The sequence below is a fragment of the Oncorhynchus mykiss genome, chromosome 3 (genome assembly GCF_013265735.2).
Source record: "Oncorhynchus mykiss isolate Arlee chromosome 3, USDA_OmykA_1.1, whole genome shotgun sequence".
Lineage (NCBI taxonomy): Eukaryota > Metazoa > Chordata > Actinopteri > Salmoniformes > Salmonidae > Oncorhynchus > Oncorhynchus mykiss.
Genome location: NC_048567.1, coordinates 24,079,594 through 24,100,951, shown reverse-complemented (window position 1 = coordinate 24,100,951; position 21,358 = coordinate 24,079,594).

Genomic DNA, 21,358 nt, shown 5'->3' with positions numbered 1-21,358 from the left:
GAGCTCTTGTGTCCAGCAGACCAGAATAAGTACCAATCAGAGTGTGTGTGTGTGTGTGTGTGTGTGTGTGTGTGTGTGTGTGTGTGTGTGTGTGTGTGTGTGTGTGTGTGTGTGTGTGTGTGTGTGTGTGTGTGCGTGTGCGTGCGTGCGTGTGTGGTGCCCATATTTATATTTTTAGGCATTGGCTACAGCTAACACTTCTCAATAGATGTCGTGAGACATGGATTTATCTTGATATTGGACCACTTTTGAGGTCAGACAATATCTGACATACTTGTAAATATTGTTTTTCACTTCTTCACCCTTGCTCTCTCCTCTCGCTCCCTCTTCATAAGCCAATCTTTTCCTTTCTTTTGTCCTTTCTATTCCTCTCTCCCTCTCTTTCTCTTTGTGTGGAGAGTGTGTTAGTCCACGTGAAAGGTGTGTGGGTGCAGCTCCCTCTCTCTGCAGTGACCCGCTGCTCCGCCGCACTTGGCTTCCAAAGCATCCTGTCGGCTGCCTAGCAACACTCAGTGTCCATGGCAACGGAGCCAACAAACCCTCCCACCTCCATCAGCTGTACCCCCACAATAGAGCTAAAATGTGGTAATCAGGAGCAGGACTAGAATCCTGTATCTGGGCTATAGTGAACAGGTGGAGTCAAATGTTACAGTAAAGCAATCACCATGTCTTAATACTAGTTGTTTTTTGGGGATGAGAGCCCACTAATTTTCAGCTAAGATTACCAAACTGCTGAGGGTTCAAAAAGGGTGACAGGTTCTCGAGAACCAGGATGCCCAAATAAGAGACTCGAGGGAGACCAAGTAATTGCACCGGTGTAGAGTTTCCAAAGTGCAGAGGTTGTATCTGTTATTTTGTAAAGAGAATACAGCATAAAAAGTAACTAAGCCAGGGTCAAATTAGTTTTCAACTTTGACCTTTTTGTCTTTCATTCCGATATGAAAAAACTGTAACTGTGTCTTAACACATGGTACAGAAGCCCACCTGAGTTTTCGCTCTGATTAGAGACAGACATGGATGCATATAGGCCTATACATTCATGTGAACAATACATTTATGGCTCTGGTTAGAGGAGCCTCTTCAAACCTGTCCCTGGAGAGCTACCCTCCAATAGGTTTTCTCTCCAATCCAAAATTGATTCAGTTTATCAACCAGCTAATTATTGTAATCGGGGTAGATTAGGGTTGGAGTGAAAATCTACAGGAAGTTAGCTCTCCAGGAACAGGGTTGGAGAGCCCTGGGTTAGAGGTAGTGTGCCCCCTCTAGTGGGTATAAGTAAGCATTACACCCAAGTGACATTTTTTAAATTTAAATTTAATTTATTCCACCTTTATTTAACCAGGTAGGCCAGTTGAGAACAAGTTCTCATTTACAACTGCGACCTGGCCAAGATAAAGCAAAGCAGTGCGACAAAAACAACAACACAGAGTTACAAATGGGATAAACAAACGTACTGTCAGCACAATAGAAAAATCTTTATACAGTGTGTGCAAATGTAGTAAGATTAGGGAGGTAAGGCAATAAATAGGCCATAGTGGCAAAATAATTACAATGTAGCATTAACACTGGAGTGATAGATTTGCAGATGATGATTTGCAAGAAGAGATACTGGGGTGAAAAAGAGCAAAAAATCAAATATATGGGGATGAGGTAGTTGGGTGGGCTATTTACAGATGGGCTGTGTACAGCTGCAATGTTTGGTAAGCTGCTCTGACAGCTGATGCTTAAAGTTAGTGAGGGAGATATAAGTCTCCAGCCTCAGTGATTTTTGCAATTCATTCCAGTCATTGGCAGCAGAGAACTGGAAGGAAAGGAGGCCAAAGGAGGTGTTGGCTTTGGGGATGACCAGTGAAATATACCTGCTGGAGCGCGTGCTACGGGTGGGTGTTGCTAGGGTGAACAGTGAGCTGAGATAAGGAAGGGCTTTACCTAGCAAAGACTTATAGATGACCTGGAGCCAGTGGATTTGGCTATGAATATGACGCGAGGGCCAGCCAATGAGAGCATACAGGTCGCAGTGTTGGGCAGTATATGGGGCTTTGGTGAAAAAACAGATGGCACTGTGATAGACTGCATCCAATTTGCTGAGTAGAGTGTTGGAGGCTATTTTGTAAATGACATCGCCGAGGTAAAGGATCGGCAGGATAGTAAGTTTTACGAGGGTATCTTTAGCAGCATAAGTGAAGGAGGCTTTGTTGCGAAATAGGAAGCCAATTCTAGATTTAATTTTGGATTGGAGATGATTAATGTGAGTCTGGAAGGAGAGTTTAAAGTCTAACCAGACACCTAGATATTTGTAGTTGTCCACTTATTCTAAGTCAGAACCGTCCAGAGTTGTGATTCTAGTCATGCAGGCGGGTGCGAGCAGCGATCGGTTGAAGAGCATGCATTCAGTTTTACTAGCATTTAAGAGCAGTTGGAGTGTTGTATGGCATTGAAGCTCGTCTGGAGGTTTGTTAACACAGTGTCCAAAGAAGGACCAGAAGTATACAGAATGGTGTCGTCTGCCTAGAGGTGGAATCACCAGCAGCAAGAGAAACATCATTGATATATACAGAGAAAAGAGCCGGCCCGAGAATTGAACCCTGTGGCACCCCCATAGAGACTACCAGAGGTCCCAACAACAGGCCCTCCGATTTGACACACTGAACTCTATCTGAGAAGTAGTTGGTGAACCAGGCGAGGCAGTCATTTGAGAAACCAAGGCTATTGAGTCTGCCGATAAGAATGCGATGATTGACAGAGTCGAAAGCCTTGGCCAGGTCAATGAAGACAGCTGCACAGTACTGTCTTTTATCGATGGCGGTTATGATATTGTTTAGGACCTTGAGCGTGCCTGAGGTGCACCCATGACCAGCTCGGAAACCAGATTGCATAGCGGAGAAGGTACGGTGGCATCCTCTACTGACGGGATGAGGTCAATATCCTTCCAGGATACCCGGGCCAGGTCGATTAGAAAGGCCTGCTCGCTGAAGTGTTTTAGGAAACGTTTGATAGTGATGAGGGGTGGTCGTTTGACCGCAGACCCATTACGGATGCAGGCAATGAGTCAGTGATCGCTGAGATCCTGGTTGAAAGCAGAGGTGTATTTAGAGGGCAGGTTGGTCAGGATGATATCTATGATGGTGCCCGTGTTTACGGATTTAGGGTTGAACCTGGTTGGTTCCTTGATAATTTGTGTGAGATTGAGGACATCTAGCTTAGACTGTAGGACGGCCGGGGTGTTAACCATATCCCAGTTTAGGTCACCTAACAGTATGAACTCTGAATATAAATGGGGGGTAATCAATTCACATATGGTGTCCAGGGCACAGCTGGGGGCTGAGGGGGGTCTATAACAACAAAATTGACAGCAAGGTCGTAGTTTACCTGTTCCAAAGATATCATGAATTCATTGTTGAGGGCTTACACCATTTATGCCATTTTTACATTGCTTATTAACTGGTTTGACTTATGCTCACATTGAGATGAGGACATAACTGTGTGTGGGCTTCATTCAATTGAATCTGCATGTAGTATTTACACACCTGTAAACATGCCATTTCACCCCTGTTGTTTAGGGTTTGATTGATTCTGGTTCTACACAGTCAGTACATTATGCCCACTCTCTCAGTTGCTGATGTTTTTTAAAGTATCCCATTTTAAAGCAGATGATGGATATAGAATGGCCATGTATTGTTAGGCTTAAAGGCCTATACCATTTAAACAAAGTCTATGAGCCCATACATTTTTTTATTACAGTGCTAGGATACTGCATGCAAATGAATAGAATGGAAATCGGTATAATTAGGCCTATTTTTATTTTTAAAGAAGAGACATTATGTAATGGACAAATAAAATCACTTGGTGGCGACCTCTATCAAGGAATTGGTCTATCCTGCACAAGTTATTTCTGCTTCAAGGATCCCCCATCCTTGATGCAAAAAAATAGCTTGTGCAGGATAGACCAATTCCTTGATTATTATTGTTATTGTTATTATTATTATTGTAAGCATGGTTTGAGCCTAGGGGTGTTGAATGTGGAGAAATGTAGGGCTACATTTCTCCACATTCAACACCCCTAGGCTCAAACCATGCTTACAATAACCATGGCAATAAGGCTATGAAGAGGTTATAATTCATTAGAAGCCTATTACAGATATAAGTGTGGTTCTTTATGATATTATTCTATGTTGATATTAGGCCTATCAATAAGATTTGCCTACTGGTAGATCCATAACAGAACTAAACCTCAATATGAGGTTTCATTATCTGCAGCATTATGAATACTTACAAATCTTTAGGCAGATGATGCCCAATAACTGACATAAGACATGTCCATATAGGGTTGACCTAGTTAAGACCTAGTTTTATATTTTCCTTGCATTGTCATTTGTGAATAAATAATCGATTTTTTTAACCTTTATTTAACTAGGCAAGTCAGTTAAAAACAAATTCTTGTTTTCAATGACGGCCTAGGAACAGTGGGTAAATTGGCAGAATGACAGATTTGTACCTTGTCAGCTTGCGGACTTGCAACATTTCAATTATTGGTCCAATGCTCTAACCACTAGCCTACCCTGCCACCCCAAATGATGCTGGTCAATGAGTAAGCACCAGTCACTACACTCTAAGAAAAAAGGTGATATCTAGAACCCAAAAGGGTTCTTTGGTGGTCCCCATAGTACAACCCTTTGAAGAACCCTTTTGGGTTCCATGTAGGACCCTTTCCAAAGTGGGTTCTCCATGGAACCCAAAAGGGTTCTCCCTGGAACTAAAAAGGGTTCTCCTATGGGGAGTACCGACCTACTCCACATTTTCAAAATGAAAGAATTATGGAAAATGTTCCAAATTATTACAAAAATAAAAGATTACCCCCAAGTTAATAATTGGTAGCTGTGAATCATTTTGAATAGGATTCTACCAACCTTGCTCAACTCTCAGGGCAACAAAACATTATGAACACCCGCCTAAACTCATCGGGGCATGGTCTCTAAAAGGTGTCCAAAGTGTTCCACAGGGACGTTGGCCCATGTTCACTCCAATGGTTCCCACAGTTGGGTCAAGTTGTCTGGATGTCCTTTGGGTGGTGGACAATTCTTGATACACACGGGAAACTGTTGAGCGTGGAAAACCTAACAGCATTGCAGTTCTTGACACATTCAAAATGGTGTACCTGGCACCTACTAGCATACCCCATTTAAAAGCACTTAAATATTTTGTCTTGCCAATTCACCCTCTGAATGGCACACATGCACAATCCATATCTCAATTGTCTCAAGGCTTAAAAATCCTGCTTTAACTTGTCTCCTCCCCTTCATCTACACTGATTGAAGTGGATTTAACAGGTGTCATCAATAAGGGAGCATAGCTTTCACCTGGTCAGCCTATGTCATGGAAAGAGCATGTTTTGTACACTCAATGTGTATCCGTTGTTTTTGTAAAAATTCCTCAAGCTCAGTAAATTTGTAAATATGCAAACCTCGTTTCTGATTTTCAAGCTTATTTAAGTCAGGACTGAGACTGGAACATTCAGGAACACTAACATCTTGAAAATCCATTCTGTTGTGTCTTTGCCATTAAAATGTGTGTAACTGTCCTGCTGAAAAATGAAACTGTACCCCAGGATTAGGTTTTCAGAAGTCTATGGATGGTTTCCTACATTTCTTTAGTTGGGATATATTCCTTTCATATTTATTTTGATCCTGGTGCTGGTGACAAGCATACCATGATGCTGCCACAACAATACTTGAAAATAAGATCAACCACATTGACTTCACTCCACATTACTGGCCTGTATGACAAAGAAGGAAGATTTTTTTAAATCCACTCCATATCATCTATTCTGTTTGCAACAAGGCTGTTAAGGAATATTGCAAGATAACACGGAAATTAACTTTTTGGCTTAAATTAAAAACTACAGGTTTGGATCACATTCAATACAGCACAACACAGAGTGAAACCTTCTGCATTTTAAACTATTGTGGTGGCAGAATCATGTTATAGGTATGGATCAAAATACATATGGTAGGACCAAAGCCAAGCTAAAAAGTTAGAGGAAAACACTCTTAAGTTCTCTGATAACCTAACACAGGGATAGTTCTATTTTTCAGCGGGACAATAAAGCAATGCCAAAGATAAACCATAATTGCTTTCCAATAGTTATTGAGTGTCCCTTAGTGGTCCAGTCTCAGTCCTGATTTGAATATGCTTGAAAATCATAGACAAGGTTTGAATATTGCTGTGTTTTCGATTCACAACTGTAATTAAAGACCGCAAAAGGTGCTTCCACCAACTGTAGGAAAAAAATCTAATGTAAATTCAATTTTAAGGCAGCAACATGTGAAGACTGTGAAAAGGGTGTGTAGACTTTCACTAGGCACTGTAATTGGTAATCAAAAAAACGTTTTTTGTAAACCTGTATCCAGACAATTATATACGACATAAGGGGTGGGGCAATATGTCAAACGTAAATGGACCATCTGAACATTACCATTTATAGTGCAATAACAGAAATGCAAACAATTTCCATAATGATATGTTTTTTAATATAATATTGTATGATGTTTATGGAGTGGTTAAGTGGAAACGCCCACCTTTATAAGGAGCTAGGTATTCTGCATACCGTCATTTCATCGATAGGCCTACTTTTGTCCTTGGGAAGAGTGGTGGGGCGGGGGGGGGTATAGGGCTGATGTAGCCTACTTGCAGAAACACTTTCCTCCATCCTTCCCTAATTTAGCGTGTGAACACTCTGCTTGTTACTCCGCCAACGGAGGCCTTTCTCTTCCTCTAGGAAGACCGCCTGTGCCTGGAATTTAGAACTCTCTCACTTTTAATTTATGTGCATATTAATTGAACGCCATTGTAATTTCCACCGTGGGATACAACATGCAAATGAACAGTGTGTGTTTGTCAGATTTTTTTCTCCTCTGTTAATCCGGCACTACCGCAAGAGAGGAATATTTCTAAAACCAACTCACATGCCCATAATTATGAAACATCGTAAGTAGCCCGCATACCCTGCCAATGGACATAAAACAAATTCTGAATTATGACTGCAGTTGGTTCAATTAGCACGTTTCTGCCATGCTTAGTGGTGTATTCTTATCGGTCTTTGGTTGCATGGAAATGTCATGAAATTAATATTCCCATCAATGAGAATTGTGCAAATTAAGTGTTTTTTTAATACAAATAATACGAATAATTATATGCATAGGTAAGCAACCAGAAGGCAATGTTTATTCAATAGGATCCAAGGTAATTGAAAAAACCTACCTGCTGATTTTTTACATAATGTTAAAATAGTAGGCCAAAGTGTAGAGAGTGCTACATCAGCATGGGACGTTTCCATATTTTGATATTTGAAATATGCTATTTAAATTCCATTATTTCTGCTAAATGTAGCGTTGGCAGCACAACGGAGTAAAACCCATATGAAACATGATAGGCCCACTGAAGACATTGTCTTCGTTGAAAACAACTATCAAAATATTTGATATCAAGGGAGAACCTGTAATTGTCTTCTTCCAAGTAAAAAAATTGACATTTCATTTTTTATTCAGCTATCATTTCGCACTTATTATTTTATTTAAAATGTTCAATGGAACACTTTGAGTGACTAGTTCATATTTGTTTATTCTCAGCGTGAACATACAAATAGCCTTAAAGGTCTGCAGCTGTTTTAATTTCAATATCAAATCATTTTTGGGTAACAACCTTATTGTGATTGTTTCCAATTAAAATGGTCAAAAAGAAACCAAAATAGTTTCTTAGCAAAGGACAATTTCACAAGCAATAATTTAGCTAGGAGTGTATGGGGGTGGTCTGAGTGGGGAGGGAAATCTGAAAACGAGTTTTTATTGGCAGAGAGGTTTGGAACTCTCTTTACTATTGGTCTATTAGCTCATTTACTGCCTGGCGATGTCACCAGACAGGACAAAACTCCATTCCACCAAAACAGGCAGAAATGTCAGGCAAACTTTTCAAACAACTGTTACACTAAAAGGGCATTATCATCATTTTCACAATTTCACAATATTATTCCAACCTCACAGTATGGAAATATATAGAACATATAGAAAAATCACGTTTTTGACTGCCCTGGGCCTTTAAAGAATATATGCAGGTAAATGCCAATCCCAGAATTATGTATAGCCATATATAGGCCTATAGTTACCATTCATGTTTCCTTTAAATGATCGTTGAGGTTTCCGTTTTACAATGTTGAGGGTTATCTTTCATTATTTTTCTATCTATATGGAAGAGTTTTTAATGACATTAACGTGTATGGCCAACATGCGATTTTTTTCAAAGTAAATAACCTATGATCAACTACCATTACTGGAGATGGACTACTTTTAGTCGACTATCTCTATCTGATAAGTATGTAAGTAAGTAAGATAGAAGTAAGTAAAATTATGTAAGTGAAATATCAATATGCAGAATGGAGAGACGAATACACGTTATCAATGTTGCTTTAGACTATATTAATTATACATGGGGCATGCAATATATGTAGGTTTTCCCTGTTGAAATTCCTCTATTCCATTTGGAATTTGGAATAGAGCCTTCTATTTTGAATAAAACAATTAAGTGCCCTGGTTACCACATATGATACTTGATTCAAAAATAGCATGTGGGATACACATTTTTAAAATACATAATAGGCTTTACATATGTATAACCTAATTGGAACTTTGGGTTGCCTTTAAGTAATGCCAAAAATATTACACCAATTCTAGTTACAAAACAATAATTGAGAACACGTGACGTGTTTTTTCTATTTTAAAGGGGTGCAGACCGTCATGTGTGATGTGGGTTCAGTAAAAAAAAAAAAAAAATTATGGTCTCAGCATCCATTTAATTAAATGTGATACTAAGAATTGCCCCTACTCTATATATTCCACCAATTTTTTTAGATCCAGGATAAGAATAAGTTTACATAAAAAATACAAACACTGTGTTCTGGGGCTGAAGTTTGAGTGACGCGTAACTTCAGGGCCATGCATGGAGTGGACAGTGCCTCTTGACTGAAGGCTATACAGGTGCGGTGGCGCACTCAGTTACATACTTCGTATTATACAATCTTACCTCTTCTCCAAGAATATGCCTATTGAATGCAGGAGGGGAAGTTTAATTCCTGCAAAGAAGGGACAAACAGTCCATATAATTCCATTTATTTTTATTCAGGAAGATAATGCAGCTGGACGTTGATGTATTGTCAATATTAAACGGTTTGTTTTCTCAATAGACGAGACATTAAATGTATTTAATAATATAGCATCGACAAATAAAGCAAGTTGGGATGCTCTCCGCCGATTAAAATGATGAAAATACAGCCTTGCATTTTTGCTCTGATCTCACAAGGCACAGCATGGATTTAATACAAATTAGGTAGTTGATATCCTATCTATTTGAACATAGAGGCGAGAAAGGCTTGTTGTGTTAAAACCTTTTGTCCATTGAGATCTAATCAGTCCAATTTGTCCAAAAGCAGTCCTAGTTAAGACTATAATTAACCCATATTTTTTATATTTAACTAGGTAAGTCAGTTAAGAACAAATTCTTATTTACAATGACGGCCTACTCCGGTCAAACCCCGACGACGCTGGGCCAATTGTGCGCCGACCTATGGGACTCCCAATCATGGCCAGATGTGATACAGCCTGGATTCGAACCACGTGCCTCTTAAACTGAGATACAGTGCCTTAGACCGCTGCGCCACTCGCTGCGCCACTCGGGATCCTGGCTGCCCATAATCCCATTGAATTCCATCATTAGTTCAGTTAAATCTGAACGATTTAACTCCCATTGATTCTCACACATGATTCACAGATTAATATCATAGTCAAAGAGCATCTCCACCCCCTTCACGCAAGGCTACCCGCACTTAAACTAAACCAGAGCAACTGGTGCAGGCACATAGGCATAACCTCTTTTAAATTAGGCCAAATTTAAAGGATAGGAGGGGATTGGTGCTTGGAAAATATCTCTAATGTTAACTAAAGGCCCCCAGGCATACATTCAATAAGCACTCAAAAACCCCACGAGCGCAGAGGTCCAATGATGAAAATGGTCCCATCTTCACGCTCGCGCGTCACCTTAATACTAATAAGCTTCGTGCAGCCCAGGTCATTTTTATGAACACATCGACCTCCTGCTCTTTAATACTATAGGCATACAACCACGCTGACAACTCAATCGCAGAGGTGAACAGTGCTTAAAAGACCGATTTTCACCATTGTGCCCCCTGCACAAAAAAACATCTCGTTTCATGATGGGCGTGGTCGTGTTATTGCAAATCCTATTTTTTTCATTCGATTCTTTCTTACGGTTATGAATGGGGAGGGAGGCCGAGAGAAATAATTGCTACAAAGCCTTCCTGTCAGGTATGGTGTAGGGGTGCTCGGTGCTGAGAAAGTTTAAATCGAGCAGTATTTTACCACTGACACCGTCAGAACGCAAAGGGTAGCCTGAACCTTAATCCCCAAACCCAATTAGTGCTTCACGCATTGGATTTACTCCAAGTAAATTCTCGGCCAAGCAAATTATGAAAGAAGATGGCAATGTGTGTTCAACATTCAGCCCATCATACATTTCTACTCTACAATAAAGCATTTGGTATCAAGTCCTAATGAGGACAGAGTAGGACGAAACCGACAGAACGGGACTAGAGAAATGCATTAAATGTTTTGGCATTTTTCATATAGACTGTATAACCTCAACTTCTCCAATAAAATAAATGGAAACGGGTATGACACGCTAGAGATCATACGATGTAAATATTCGTAGTTCTTTCTCATTTTAAGTGTTGGCACCTGTTGATATTCCTCCTCAGAAACATGGCCTGTGATTTCTTATTTTCACAAGTTTGTCGTTTAAAATGATTGTTTAGCCCGAACGCATACGATAAAGAGGTTATAATTGTGCCAAATGCCTGTACAACAAATTCATCTGATCAATCAAAATATTGTACAAAAATCTGCACATATCCAGAATAGTGCAGGAATTCGACAATTGAAATGCATACAGTTTACACTACACTGGCTTGTAGGCCTATACAAATTAATCAAGTTACATTGGTATTAAAGTCGCCTCAATTGCCTGTGTTTATTTTCTTGAACTGTGGGTACATAATATGCATACATACATATTATATTGTGTTTCTGTATTCGTTATTGTCAAAATAATTTCGTTGATTAATACTTCAAGTGAACGAAGGGTATTTGGATTTAGCAAAACTCATGCAATTCAAGATTGGAACGTTAGAAAGCTTGGAACGAGACCTTAAAGATTTTTACTTTGTAAAATGTAATACAAGTGTAATTACTCACAGCCTTAAATGCTTGTTAGGCCTATTGTTTTGAAAATTGTAGAGCAGTTTCAAAATATGTTTTCCATTGATTTGCCATGGCCACAAACGTCTCCCTAAAATACACAAAAAAAAGACTCCCACTATTCTATAATAATTCAGGCTACAGGCAAGCAAGTGGCAAAACATTTTTTAGAACACAACATTGTAGAAACGAATATTAAATATAAACCTCCAGCCTACAATATAAGATCTGTATTCTATTCTATTTTATTCGACCTTATGAGCAATACATATTATGAAGGAGCTTAGCAACTATGGACTAGGCCTACACCCTTATATTTGTGGTGAAGAAGTAAATCCAGATTTTTCAGCCACATTATTATACCATTACAAGAGTGGCATCTATAGGCTACCAGCCTTTGTAACGTTGTCATTCTGAAGCACATTGTGTTCCCCGTGATGACATCGTGTAGCTACGTAAAGCTCCTACACGCATGTCAGCAAATTGGGGCCTCTTTGCATTCATATTTATGAACGCATTAATTAAGCAATTAATTTGGCATTAGGGCCTACGCATCACTCTTCATCATTTCGAGAGTACTGCTATCGGGAGGAGAAACTAGTGGCCACCGACCTGCGAGCTAACATGATCCACCGGAAAAAACTACTTTTGGTCAGTGAGAGACTATCTCAAAGCAGAGCCTTCTTTCGACCTTGTCTATTGCATTGGGGAAACAGATTTTTGACTCAGAGGGACAGATTTACTGAGCGTCTGCACCAGTGCAAAGCAAATACATTTTGTTTCGTAACTTTGGTGCAGTGTTTACTTACTTATCAATTATTTATTCAATCATGATGTACCCTGCGTTTTGTGTTGTCCCACCAATCTGTCTCTTTACTAAATAAACGGGACCATTGATCCTCCGTGAATACTGAACAGGGTTTGTGTAAGGCCTATATAAGCATTCTGCCCCGCAAGTTTTGCAACGTCAGAAGTGCATCTGGGAGAGGTTGTTTCCTGCACACTTGAAGTGAAATAAAGCGCTCTCACTCCTATAAAACCACAATACATGCATTGTGATTGTTAATAGGCTATAACGTATATGGCCCATAAACATTGTTTAATTAAGATATGAATCATGAACTAAACTTATGCACCATTGCAATGTGACCATAAGCATGCATTAGATTGTTCTATCTAAGACAAGGAAATCATTTTCACAATTTGAACACACACAGACCCTAAACACACACTGACATTGGAAATATAGGCCTGGACTGCATTTTTTCTTGCGTGCAAATGTGCATTGAAGTGCAATGATGAGTAGACCTGCAGTGAAGTGAAAAGCTTACTGTAAAATGTATTGGCATTTTTCATTCTTAAGGCTTTCTGAACCTTATTTTTACCGATTGCACCAAAAAAAGAATATGTTTTTGCTTTTGATCCAGACGAAGGGCCTCCTTCTATTCTCCAATTGAGCGTCAAGATTAATTTTGTACTGATTAGCATATGCAAATTAATTTTTAATTGCAGGCGTAATGACTCTTGCGTGTGAGATTTTTCAACACGCCATTTTTGTTCCTGCATAGTTTACAGGAAACATTTTTTCAATTAACAGACCTGGATTACTTTGTTATTCATAAGACATTCCTACACTTAATACCAAATAATGTAGACCTACTAAATGTATTTGTAAGTAGACCTGCAAGTTTGTATTTTTATCTGCATGTAATTGTAAGTAGACCTGCAAGTTTGTATTTGTATCTGCATGAGGCATGTACGCTACTACTGAAACGCTCTGTTGCAATTCTCTCAACGTAATGCTATTCACACAATTCCAGAACAGATTCCATGTTGATTATTTTGAACATTATATATCAAAAAGTGCAAGCGGACAGGTGCAGCCCTATGGCAAATGTAAAGGTAAGAATATATGTAGGTATCATTGTAGCCTATTTGCAATAGACATATTTGACATATAATAGACATATTTGATATCCGTGTTACAGAAATGTGTAGGCGATAATATATCGATAATATATCGCCTTGTTTCTCGGTATATAAAATACCTGACGTAAAAACTTCCTCTCGGTTGATGAATGATATAGGGGGAAGGGATTGTCTCATGTGGCGCGAGGAGGGTGTGTGCGCGCAATGGACTCCCATGGAGTCTTGACAATATGTCCAGATTTAGGGGGACAAAAGATCGTTGAGCTTTGAGTTGCTAAGCACGTCTCAGATTCTAGCTTGCCAAGACAAGGGTGGCAATTTATTAGCAGTGGTGAGAAAACTAGAAAGAGCTAGGTTGGACTTGGGAAATATATTGCAAAAGCGCATCATTTTAAGCCCTGACACACAAATATGATTGTTTATCGGGGAAATGTGATATGATTAAAAATAATTGATAAATACGAGTGGGCGTATTATGGGCAAAGTTTAAAAACAATTGAGGTATTGTGGTTTTTCAATTTCAACACCCCATGTCTGTATCTCTCTCTCTCGCTCTCTCGCGCTCTCTCGCGCTCTCTGTCTCTCACAAGCGCGGACACACAAACACACACACACATGCATAAATATTATCAAAGTTGCATTGCATTAGTAGTCTATAATTGCCACATATTTCAATTAAAAAATAGCATACACGCCCTAAAGGGATTGGGAGTGACCTGTGCCTTTGACCCAAAGCTATTGCACTGGCAAACCTTGTTATTGCCGGATACACACCTCTGCTGATTTGGGCTCGTAGCCTAAAGGCTATACTTTAATGTGCCTTGATGTGTGAATAACAAAAATATATTATTTGGAGGAATAAGGCCACAAAACCACAAAACCATAAGGCAACTGGTCGGTGTTTGTTCAATTTGGTTGCTTCATCTCCTTTTTAATTTATCGCTGTGCAGATATAATTTACGGTGCTCTTATAAACGTTGTGCCACGTCTTACCTTTGCAATGTGGCTCCATGACGCCCCCCTGTATAGGTACGGAGCTATTCGTGGAAAAGAGTGAATAAGACTCTGGCTCTGTAATTTACGTTCAAACCACTACAAAATCAAACATTGTCTTAGTATTTTATCAGACGCTCTCACATTGGCTTGAGATGAGTCTAAAATATGCACAGAGAAGAATGGATCAGGTTTTCATCATGTCCAAAGTGCCAATAATCGCATTGGGAGTCTGAATCAACAAGTTTCCATGCTCAGACATCGGTGAGTATGAGGCTATTGCTTCACTAGAAGCAAGAGCAAAGATGGATCTCAGGCGGGTTGTCATTACGCACACATCCATACACACACATGTTCGGCAAGAGAGTTCACGTTTTCATGGTTTGTATTTTTATGTAGGCCTATGTGTGTTTTCCTTGTATGTTTGGGTTTTTGATGCAATATGCCTAATTGGACAATAAAGATGTTCTGAATCTTAATCTCAATCTATTACCAGAAGCAAATTAAGAAGGATATCATAGTTATGGATGCACGGAATCTGGATGATATAACAAGAGTGTTGTCCTTTACACAATGTTTAAGTCAGGTGGGGTGTCACACAAAATAAGTTCATTATCAAAATCCTCCCTTGGCAATCATATTCCATTTTGTTAACCAATGCGTAAAGTCCACGAATGATTACATTATGTATTTACCACAGCATTTACCAGCCCCAAAAAATTAGTGTTTCCTAAACTGATGCGCTAGTTGTTCACAGGAAGCTGTTCAAGAGATTAAACCCGTCAGTAGACACATCACATAATGACCACTACAAGACATATTCGATGTATGCGTAATTAAAGATAATAAGTATTTACGTACGGTGAATTTATGTCAAATGTTAGCTTAAAATATGCTACGACTAATAGGCACCTATAAGAAGAGTGTACATTTTTTGTGTGGTTTTAGGCTAAACTGTGCAAACAGTGAGGCTGTACTGCCAGGAGGGGGTTGGGAGACATGCTAGAGTTGCCTGACGAGTGATAATGAACTTGAGACGTGCAAATTGCCATCATACATTTCTGAACAATATCTTGTCCACCACGGTCCCCGGGTTCCCATCACGCGGTCGCTGTGGGGAAACGAAGCCATTGTCCCAACCCATAGCCCATTAGCCGCTACCAAAGGACGGTTTTAGGCTTGCCCTTGGTAACCTGTGCATCGTTGTGTGCTGGAGAGAAGAAAACAAGCTTACCAAACTAAGCCCGGGAAAGAAACAGTAGCCGTATTTATAGTTTGATCTCTAGGAAAGCGTCCAACATTTGGAGAGAAAGAAATGGGGACCCCTGAACACTGATAGAGAGAAACCAACAACAACTGTGGCTGACAAAGTTGTCTCTTTGGCAGTCGAACCTCCTATTGAATAAGTAATTTATTCAAAGGAGATTTTCCTCCCCACGATCTGATTATTATGATAATCAACCGACCTAGACCCCTTTCTTGGCTCTTGTCTGCTGGTCTGGACTCGGTGCTGACGGTAAAAGCTGATTTGCACGGTCTCACCCTGGCGATCCAGTGGTCACATTCCACGAGTCTTCTGTATCAAAGAGACAGACAAAGGGAATGGGGAATGCGCGCACTTGATTCAGGCGCAGGAGTTAGTCCATAGTCGCAGGGGCCTTCATGTCAAACGAATATTGGTAACTAGACAAGATTACATGGAATTCATATAATCCCACAGGAGCCAGGGTCTAAAACTCACTCCAACCAGCCATGACAAACTTTTTAGACTTTGGAGTTATAGAGTTATTTCACTCAATATTAGAAATATATCCCAAGTGGATTATTGAAGCCCATATCACTGATTCATATAACCTCAACCTCGTACCATTGGCATGAAATCACAAGAAAATGGACGCCATGAACAGACATAAAGGATTGTAGTAGTTTAGCCTATATGAGACGAATATCTTGGACACGTGCACTCTTGAGGGCGATAACATTTACCGTTATACAAAACCATGGTTGGGAGAGATGTTGAATATATTCATATCGCAGCCAGCTTTCTTAATTTCAGAGGGGAGGGGACACAATAGAGCTGCATCGTGTCAGAGAGGCCCCTACTGTCGTGTCATAAGGGGAGGGTCTTGTCAATGCTATATGTTTTTTGGCAGGCATGTTTAAGTTCATATGCATTGTACAAGAGGAATGGCGAGCGCGAGGCACAGCGAACGGTTCACTTCGCTCTCCGCGGGGGGAGGCGAACACCATCTCTATGGGAAATAATCTCGATTATAAACAAGGGGGACCCAGCCGCGAAAAGATGAATGGATGGGGCCAGCGCGACGTCACAGCGAGCTGCAGCCATGAAGCTCAAGACCAGGCGCGAGCCAACCTACAAGCGCTCAGTTGTTCTACATCTCTTGACTCGCTTGGTTGATTGTTGTGGAGAGCGTTTGTAAACCGTGGCTGGCAGACACCGGGGTGAGTATGGCATATATGATTAGAAAATGTATGTTCTGTTGCGTGCTATTGGAGCGGATGCGGACAACGCAGTCGTAATTTTGCATGCATGTATAGCATAAAACAGAACAAATAAAAGAACACGCTAGCGCATCGTTTTATCCTAGTGGGTTTGGCACTCACGGTATGCTATTCGCGCAATATCGGCCGCAATAAATGCGTCTTTGGCACCGGTTTTCCTGTATCATTCGAATAGGCTATCATTTCAAATGGTTATGCTCATTTGAAGATTGTGTATGATAATTTATATTGCACGGTGTCCGGACATTAGATAGCCTACAAGACAGAAAAAAAAAAAACTAGCCTATCCATTACAGTATGGCTTAATTTTGTAGGCTGAAATTATATTTGTAGCATATGGAAACAACCATTTCGACATATACATTATTTTGGATTTGGGCTCTCTTGAATTTAATGACTGGAAGGGCAGGCTCACTATGTATTAGATACGACACAGCTCTCTCCTTCATTACACCCAACACTTCACCTATTACAGTTTAATAGTTTTGCACAAACAAAGAAAGATGGGATATGGTCAATCTTAGGCTAGGGGGCTTGATAACGACCTCCATTACGCACCATGGAGTAGACTAACCATGCCCCTCACACTGCAAGGTTCCACATGCATCAACACAGACAGACGCAGACTCACAGAGGTAATATAACGCATATGTCATTTTACATACCATACAATTTCTACATAAATAATTCATGTAGCCAGATGTACTTATAAAACATCACAAGAAAATTGTCTACATGTCATCCGCCGTGTAATTTGCCACATAATGTAGTCCACAATAATGTAGCCTATTATTCAACTTCTATAGTTTTAAGGACAATTCGCCTATTCAAAATGTAGGCAAGGCCTTGATCAATTGATCATTTGAGATTCGAGTCCAGATTATGAAAACGCTTAATAGCAATAGTATAAAGTACTACTGCTCACACCTATAGCGGGTGGATGGAGAATCACAAGGCCATCAAATCCGCACGTGCACGTCGAATACGCGGCCTTCTGAGCACACGTGTGCGCGTTACTGGAGCATAGACCATGGATATGCATTTCCATTATGGTTTGTGAAGTAGTACTATATTTATATATATTGGTATGCCTGTACAGGACACTAATATATACGTTAATAATCCGCAATAGCACATTGCGTACACATTAGTTGTCACAGGCCATGGTATGATGTGTAAATAAAGAGACTGCAGAATTACATGAAATGTAACGCTTGCATTTTGCTGCCTAAGAGGAAAAAGCGAATTGGTTTTTGCACAGCCAGGTTGTTGTTTGGTTTGGTTTTATAGTTGGTGCTACATCTGGTGACGTTCTATCCATAAACGTGCGTGTTTTCTTTATTAAATTGCAAATAATTTAATGTGCACATCTCTTCCAAGCACCTAGCTGGATTGTGGGTTGTGCGTGATGTAGGTCTGACTCGGTTTTTGACGAGTACTGTTGAAGGCCTTGTCTAAAAATCGATCTGCCTATTGCCAAATGTCTTTTAAAGAGCTTTTGGAGATGTCGTCTGAGGCGTGTCCTATCTCTAGACTCGGGTACCTATCTAGCTCAGATGCCTTTATACAGGTAGATTACATAACAACGCCCTCGTGAATTTTAGCCTACTATCTTGGACCATGTAGTGGTTTTATGTTGCCTCAACGTCATATCTAGAAGGGCAGATGCAGACTTGAGGCCTCGTACTTGTCTGTAGGGACAATAACAAAAGTAATATACTCAGTTCAAACGAAACTGTGTTGTTGTAATTGTTGACTTTAGCCGGACAGTTACCATACGACTGCAGATGGGTTGGACAATAAGCGTCTCTTGTTTTTGTTTTTTTCAGGTTTCAATGGAGAGACATATAGGCGCAACAGAGCAGGTGGAATAGGTAATATAAATACACCACACACTCTTAATAACTGGCCAGGTATGGCTTAGTCATTGATCACTTTAACTCAGTTAAATCACTTGCACAAATTCCAAATGGAAGAGACATTGTGGGACGTGTTTAGCTAAAATCGTAACTTTTTGTAGTTGGTTCGTGCTCTCCGGGATCCTTGGAACGTCCATACCCCGTTGAAGTCGACTTGTAAAATGGTTAAGGTAAGGGTTAAGGTTAGGGTTAGGTAATGGGGTATGGCTATGGTTATGGTTATGGATATGGATATTGTTGAGGTAAGGTTAAGGTTAAGGTTAGGGTTAGGGTTTAGGGTCCCAAGTATACTCGATAACACCAACCTTTTGTAATTCGATTAGCCTAAATGATATTATTTGTGCATAAGAGTGCAGTGCAAGTACCCATTGAAAACTTAGTCCATTCGATTCAATAATTAAAATATTACAAATTGACTAAGCCTATGGATATTAATACTGTATCAATCATCATTTCACAAGAGAATACAGAAATGAAATGTTATTTTACTGCTTATCTACACCTTTGCGTTCATACTTGTCAAGCTCGTAATTTTTCAGTAGCAGTGGACGCTGTTGGTATAATGACGCCACAAGGTTCCAGTGTGCAGCGGTAGGCTACAGTAGCTTAGGCCCTCTGCCAACAGATTGCATCGACCGCGCCAATTACATATGATGAACATTTAGAAATGACCTCAGTTCGTGCCTCGTGCATAAGCATTGAGACCTGAGAAAACAGCAATGTGCCAATACATTACAGATAAGGTTGGATTTAATTACATCGAATCACGTCATATCTCAAAGGCATACATTGATCACTTTATTATAAAGCTATAACTACTTTCTTTGTACCTAAAATAAATCTACAGAAAATATGTGCATTGTGTATTGCTTCATCAAACATTTTCAATCATTCCTAAGCATACATTTGAAGGACGTCACCAACGTCTTATACAATGGCGAGGAGTGATTAGGTTTGTTTGAATGAATGACTGAATGACTGAATGAATGGCTGAAAGAGATATACCCCTTGACAATTATGTGGTTGGCAAGATGCAGTAATAGACAGTCGAACCGGATCTCTCCTTGGCATGTTACTGCGCCATAGAAGCCTATCTGAATTTACCAAGGGGTAGGCCTATGTTCAACTGTTAGAACAAGAAAACAAATGTAGTTATTTTTAACAAACGGATTGTATGATAGTTAATATGCTTATCTGGGATTTTGGTGTTGAAATCCTGGCACTGAAGGCTACTAAGAGACAAGGCAGCTGTCCACTATTGTGGTGCTGAATCTGACATGAGCTTCGTTACAGATGCGCAGTGTGAGTTCTTTGTAATCGCATCTGGTGCAATGTAGGCCTAATATGAAACATATTCTTTCTTACTTTATTTCCTTAAATAATGTTTATTATAATTACTTGAAATAAAGTTGGTCAAATGCATTGACGTTATCAGAAGGAATCGTCACAACTGCGTATCAAACTATTTGGAATTTGCACAGTATAATAATAACAGTAATAATGATAATAATATAGGTTAATAAAATAGGCTGATAAAAACAACAACTTTCCAATTCCAACTCTCCACTGCAAACGATGAAATACATGTCAAATGTAATTTCTTGAAAATAACATAAAATACATGTTTTTGATTGTTTTCAATATAATGTTGAGAATATAATGTTACTTATCAGGTGGTAGTATTACGACTATTTATTTGATCTAATAACTGAGCAATTTAAAAACACATACTGTGTACAGTATTAAAAAAAACAGCCAATTATTATTATTATTTTGTTGAATTTCAAATATTAATCCTGGGATAGTATAATTCAAAATCATTTCATGCTTTATAAGTACAATCAAATTAATCACTGCGATAGATGTACTGACAACCCTTTATGCTTATATAATCAAGTCTTATTATTATATATAAGTTTATCTAATATCCATGTCAGATATCATTTCAAATTATGTTGTAACATGTAAATTCTCTTTGACAAAAAAAAACACGTACAGATCAGGACATTTCTGTAACTGCATCAGTATTTTGTTTTGATGTCATTTTGTCCTTGGCAGGAAGAAATACCTTCCTGAGTGAATAGTCACTTTTTCAGGAAAGATAGTGGCATTCTTATTTCCAGCATGTGTGCATGCTTTTGTTTGGTTTGCACGTGTGTGTGCTTGCGTGCATGGGTGTATGTGCATGCACTGTATGGAATATGCATGTTTGCGAGTGCGGAGGCTTTCAAAGAACCTTGCTTTGTCCTTGTGTATCATAATGTAGTAAGAAATGATAAAGGTGGTTAGAAATCCTTATGGTGACTGGTAGATTATGAACCAAAATAAGATAGAAGACATTTTCAAGCTTGAATCCTTGTTCTAGCTGACAGTAAGGAGAGGATGTGTTGTCTGACAACAGTATGAGACTACAGGTAAAGATGTGTACACTAAAGGGGAGAATGTTCTCTGTCGTTCTCGCTCTCCCCCCATCTCTCCTGTCAGTCATTAGAACACGTATAGATGGGAGGAGCCTCGATGTGGGGCTGGGCACACAGAAACACTTTGTGCGATGTGCCATAAATGTGTGTACTCTGTGTGTGTGTGTGTATCTGTGTGTGTAGGTTTGCACTTGTGTGTGTTTGTGCTTTTGTGCCGTATTCTGACACCAACCTTGAACATGCCCTCCCCAATTTA